The sequence below is a fragment of the Saccopteryx leptura genome, chromosome 3 (assembly GCF_036850995.1).
Source record: "Saccopteryx leptura isolate mSacLep1 chromosome 3, mSacLep1_pri_phased_curated, whole genome shotgun sequence".
Lineage (NCBI taxonomy): Eukaryota > Metazoa > Chordata > Mammalia > Chiroptera > Emballonuridae > Saccopteryx > Saccopteryx leptura.
The window spans coordinates 152300006-152305682 of record NC_089505.1 but is presented as its reverse complement, the minus strand read 5'-3'; the positions used below and the strand labels follow the sequence as shown (position 1 = coordinate 152305682).

The 5677-nt window shown below is 43.0% G+C and overlaps 1 pseudogene; it reads right to left on the bottom strand.

Moving 5' to 3' along the window:
- Nucleotides 1–1104: 1104 nt before the first annotated feature.
- Nucleotides 1105–5324, bottom strand: LOC136398339 (nascent polypeptide-associated complex subunit alpha-like; annotated as a pseudogene).
- Nucleotides 5325–5677: the final 353 nt, after the last annotated feature.

Below are 5677 nucleotides of genomic sequence, written 5' to 3'. Positions count from 1 at the left end.
GAGTGTCGGCCTGGGACACGGAGGACCCAGGTTCGAAACCCCAAGGTCTCCAGCTTAAATGTGAGATCATAGACATGACCCCATGGTCACTGGCTTGAGTCCAAAGGTTGCTGGCTTGAAGCTCAAGGTCGCTGGCTTGAGCAAAGGTTGCTGGCTCAGCTGGAGTTCCCTGGTCAAAGCACATATGAGAAAGCAATCAATGAACAACTAAGGAGTCACAACTATGAGTTGATGCTTCTCATATCTCTCTAATGCTTCTCATCTTCCTGTCAGTCTGTCCCTCTCTCTCTCTCACAAAAATAATAATGATAATAAAATAAAAAACATAAAATTAATAAAAAAAGTTATACTTGAATTTTCAACTGCATGAGGGTGGGAAACCCTAATCCCTGCATTTTTCCCCCAAGGTTAACTATAATGACATGACAATGTATAATTATTTTTTATCACACAAGAAGTCATAACTTTTCTTTTTTAAATTGTTTTGCTGACTTTTATTTATTTATTTTATTTTATTTTTTTGTAGAGACAGAGAGACAGTCAGAGAGAGGGATAGATAGAGACAGACAGACATGAATGGAGAGAGATGAGAGGCATCAATCATTACTTTTTTGTTGCGACACTTTAGTTGTTCATTGATTGATTTCTCATATATGCCTTAACCAGGGGGCTTCAGCAGACCAAGTGACCTCTTGCTCAAGCCAGCGACCTTGGGCTCAAGCTGGTGAGCCTTGCTCAAACCAGATGAGCCTGCGCTCAAGCTGGCGACCTCAGAGTCTCCAACCTGGGTCCTTCGCATCCCAGTTCGACACTCTATCCACTGCACCACCGCCTGGTCAGGCCATAACTTTTATAATGACAGAAACATTAAAGATTTCAAACTAAACTGATTTTGAAACACCAAATAAGAAAAGTTCCTTGTTTTTATTTTTCTATTTATGAATTTCAGAGAGACAAAGAAAGAGAGAGAGTGAGACAGAATCATCATTCTGTTTCAGTATGTGCCCTAATTGGGGATCAAACTGGCAACCTTTGTTCATCAGGATGACGCTCTAACCAACCGACCTCTCTGGCTAGGGCAAAAAGTTCATTGTTTTTAAACAGTTACATTATTAATTCCATAGTGGCATTTATAATATCATAACTATTGTTCTTTAGGGCTCAGACTGCCTTTGCTCTGAACATACCATGTGTCCATAAAGTCACGGTGAACTTTTGACCGGTCACAGGAAAGCAAAAAAAGATGATAGAAATGTGATGTCTGCACCAAATAAAAGGAAAACTCTCCCAGTTTCATACCTATTCAGTGCAGTTCAATGTGGGTTTACACACAGATTTTTTAGGGCTCCTTAGGTAGCTATCCCGTATAGCCTCTACAGACTTGTCACTGACTGATGACCTACCAGAATGGGGTTTCTCCACCAAACTGCCGGTTTCTTTCAACTGCTTATCCCACCGAGTAATGTTATTCCTATGTGGTAGCGCTTCGTTATAAATGTGCTAATATTCACATTGCACTTTGGTCACGGATTTGAATTTAGCGAGCCACAGAACACACTGAACTTTCCTCTGTACCGTTCACATCTCGACTGGCATGGCCGTGGGCTGCTCCGCTGTATACATGGTGTTACGTCATCATCTGCACAGCACACATGCTGCCACATCATCCTACAGAAACTGGAAGGGTTTTCCTTTTATTTGGTGCAGGTTTTACATTTCTATCGTCTTTTGTTGCTTTCCTGTGACTGGTCAAAAGTGCACCATGACTTTACAGGCACACTGTATTTGCTTGTGACATGACCCATCCTATGTCCTTAACTTCTACACCTGTTCCATTAACCTCTTCCTCTTCACTCTCTTCTTGTAAAGTTGGAGTCTGTTTTCTTGAATGTTTGAGGGAGCTTCACCTTGAACTTTGAATATCTCAGCAGCTGCTAGTTGTGCTTGCTGAGATAAATCTTCAATCTTGGCTTCCCCCAAAACTATGTAGATATCTTAAGCTGGGCTCTAGTACACACCTGGCTTTGTGATGACAAAGAAGATATCTTTAGATTTTGGATAGTTACCTTAGTAACCCCTGTAACCTTTCAAAGACCCATTTTGGACATAGCCTTCCTGCCTTCTTTTCACTCCCACTGTGTTTTGCTTACTAACTGGTTCTTCATCAATTTCAGTTGCTATTGCTGGCTGGGTTTATTGTGTGGTTGCCTGTGTAGAATCTTGTTTCTCCAGCTCTGGTATTAATTCATCACGGTCAGATTCTGTTCCAGATCTTGTCACAGCCTGGGGCTGTGGTAACTTCTGCTCTGACGTAGGTACAGTTTCCGTGGCTTCATGGGGTATTTTGTGTGTGTATAGGGATAGGGGGTGGAGGGATGTAGAACAGAGAAAGAGAGCAAGCAGGAGCGTGGCCCACACCTGTTGCAGAAGGTACAATATAGAATTTATATTCCTAGAAAACATGTCACAGAATCCAAGGAAGGGTCCTTATGTTCTGGAAGAGTTGAAGAAGGCTTCTCCAAAGCAGTGACTCTTGAGGGATGAGTAGAGTTCACCTTTAAGAGAAAGCACGGCCTGACCAGGCAGTGGTGCAGTGGATAGAGCATCGGACTGGGATGCGGAGGACCCAGGTTCGAGACCCTGAGGTCGCTAGCTTGAGCACAGGCTCATCTGGTTTGAGAAAGCTCACCAGCTTGGACCCAAGGTCACTGGCTTGAGCAAGGGGTCACTCAGTCTGCTGAAGGCCCGTGGTCAAGGCACATATGAGAAAACAATCAATGAACAAAGGGTGTCGCAATGAGAAACTGATGATTGATGCTTCTCAGCTCTCTCCGTTCCTGTCTGTCTATCCCTCTCTCTGATTCTCTCTCTCTCTGTTCCTGGGGGGGAAAAAAGAGAAAGGATGAAGAGCAAAAGTTCATTCTAAATATTTTTAAATTTTTTTTTTTTTTTTGGTATTTTTCTGAAGCTGGAAATGGGGAGAGACAGTCAGACAGACTCCCGCATGCGCCCGACCGGGATCCACCCGGCACGCCCACCAGGGGCAACGCTCTGCCCAACAGGGGGCGATGCTCTGCCCCTCTGGGGCGTTGCTCTGCCGCGACCAGAGCCACTCTAGCGCCTGGGGCAGAGGCCAAGGAGCCATCCCCAGCACCCGGGCCATCTTTGCTCCAATGGAGCCTTGGCTGCGGGAGGGGAAGAGAGAGACAGAGAGGAAGGAGGGGGTGGGGGTGGAGAAGCAAATGGGCGCTTCTCCTATGTGCCCTGGCGGGGAATCAAACCCGGGTCCCCTGCACACCAGGCCGACGCTCTACCGCTGAGCCAACCGGCCAGGGCCAATATTTTTAAATTTTTATTGATTGGTTGATTTTAGAGAGAGAAAGAGGGAGGGAGAGAGAGAAAGAGACAGAAACATTAATTTGTTGTTCCAGTGGATAGAACCCACAACCTTGACATATTGTTGACTCTAACCAAGTAGCTACCCGGTTAAGGCCAAAAAGTAATTCTAAACTTAGGGTTAGGGCTAGAGATAGCAGAATTAAATAGGTGAAGCATAAGCTAATATTTTGCCTTTCAGGAAAATGGGATATAGATTAGAATAGCTTAAGGACAGGCTTTTTGATTGGATATAACAAAAGATGAGGTATGAGGAGTGGATTTGGGTCAAACTAAGGCTATGAGGAATTAGAATGAAGCACGTGGGTGTCTAGGATACACAATTTGCAGAGGTGCTTTCTGGTTCAGGCAGGTCCTACATGATTGTCTCGTCCTAAGCCTCTGGTGAGAAAAAGGAAAAACAAGAACTCTGGGGCAACAAAGAGTCATTGATGAGTTTCAAAATTGGATTTGTCCTTTTGGAAAAAGTTGTGTTCCACTAATTCAAAAAAAATATTTGCATCCCTATATTTTTTGCAGCATTATTTATAATAGCCAAGATCTGGAAACAGTGTAAGTGCCCATCAGTAGATGAGAGGATAAAAAAAAACTGTGGTAGATTTATACAATGAAATATAATGAGGACATAAAAAAGAAGGAAATCTTAACTTTTGTGACAACATGGATGGACCTAGAGAGCATTATGCTAAGTGAAATAAGTCAGTCAGAGAAAGAAAAATACCATATGATTTTACTTGTATGTGGAATTTAATGAACAAAATGAACTCACAAGCAAAATGAGACAGACTCGTATATAAAGAGCAGGCTGACAGCTATTGGGGGTGGGGCTGGGTTGGGTTGGAGGGACTGGGCAAAAAAGCCGAAAAGAAAAAAAAGAAAAACTCATAGACATGGACAAGAGAGTAGAGATTGCAAGTGGGGGAGGGTTGGTGAAGGATGTTATGGGGAGAAAATGATGATGGACGAAGACTTGACTTGTTGAGTGTGAACACACAATATGGTATACAAAGATGTGTTGTAGAATTGGGCACATGAAACTTACACAATTATGTTAACCAGTGTCAACCCAACAAATTAAATTAAAAAAAAAAAAAGAAAAACTGCCTGACCAGCTGGTGGTGCGGTGAATAAAATGTCGGTCTGGGATGCTGAGGACCCAGGTTCAAAACCCAAAGGTCGCCAGCTTGAGCGTGGGATCATAGACATGACCCCATGATCCCTGGCTTGAGCCCCAAGGTTGCTGGCTTGAGTCCAAGGTCACTGACTTGAACAAGAGGTCACTGGCTCAGCTGGAGCCCCCCAGTCAAGGCACATATGAGAAAGCAATCAGTGAACAGCTAATGTGCCACAACTATAAGTTGATGCTTTTCATCTCTCTCCCTTCCTGTCTGTCCATCCTTGTCTCTCTCTCACTAAAAAAAAAAGAAAGAAATAAAAAGTTGTGTTCAGAAGCAAGACATCAGACTAGAATAAACTGGGTCTAGAGTCGGTAAGACATGCTAGGAAACTACACACACACACACACACACACACACACACACACACACAAAATCCAGGTAAGAATAAAGAGGGTCGGTACAAATGAAACTTTATAGTTTCCATCCCCCATGTAGTCAGTTGAAATTCTACAGATTTTATTTCCTGAGTATCTCTCACAGCCATCTCCACTGCTAGGCCCTTACCTTCCCTGGTCTGGATTCTGCAATAGTCTGCCTGTAATCTATGCCAGTCTTTGCTCTCCAAGTAATATATAACTCTTATGTTTCTTCCTTTCTTCAAGTTCTTGTTAGGTCTCTAGAATAAAAAGTTTACTTAGCAGACAAGATCACTCATGATCTGTCTTCTCTGTTTAGTCGATGTCCCTAGCCTCCTACCCTTAATTTCTGCTCTTGTAGTACTGAACGCTTATAAGTTCCCAAATTTGGCATATTGTCTCTTGCAGATGTGTCTTTTGCCTGTGTTGTTTCATCTGCCTAAAAAATTCTTTCTCAGAGCTCTGGCCTATAAGAAATGTTCCTACTCCACCTTTAAGCCAGTATCAATTTTTTATGCTATGATTGACCTGGCTGTCTGTTTTCTCTCTTGGAAACTTCCATTTCATCCATCTACATAATTGTCATTGGAGCTTCTCTGTTCTTCCATGACTCTGATCCTCTGGCTAAAAGCTCCTGGTGAAGACAGTAAATGCATTATTTGGGATTTTTTTAACCTAGGAACTCTGCTCTTGGAGAAAACTGTAAGATGGCAATGTTAAGAAATAAGCAGCTTGACCAGGCAGTGT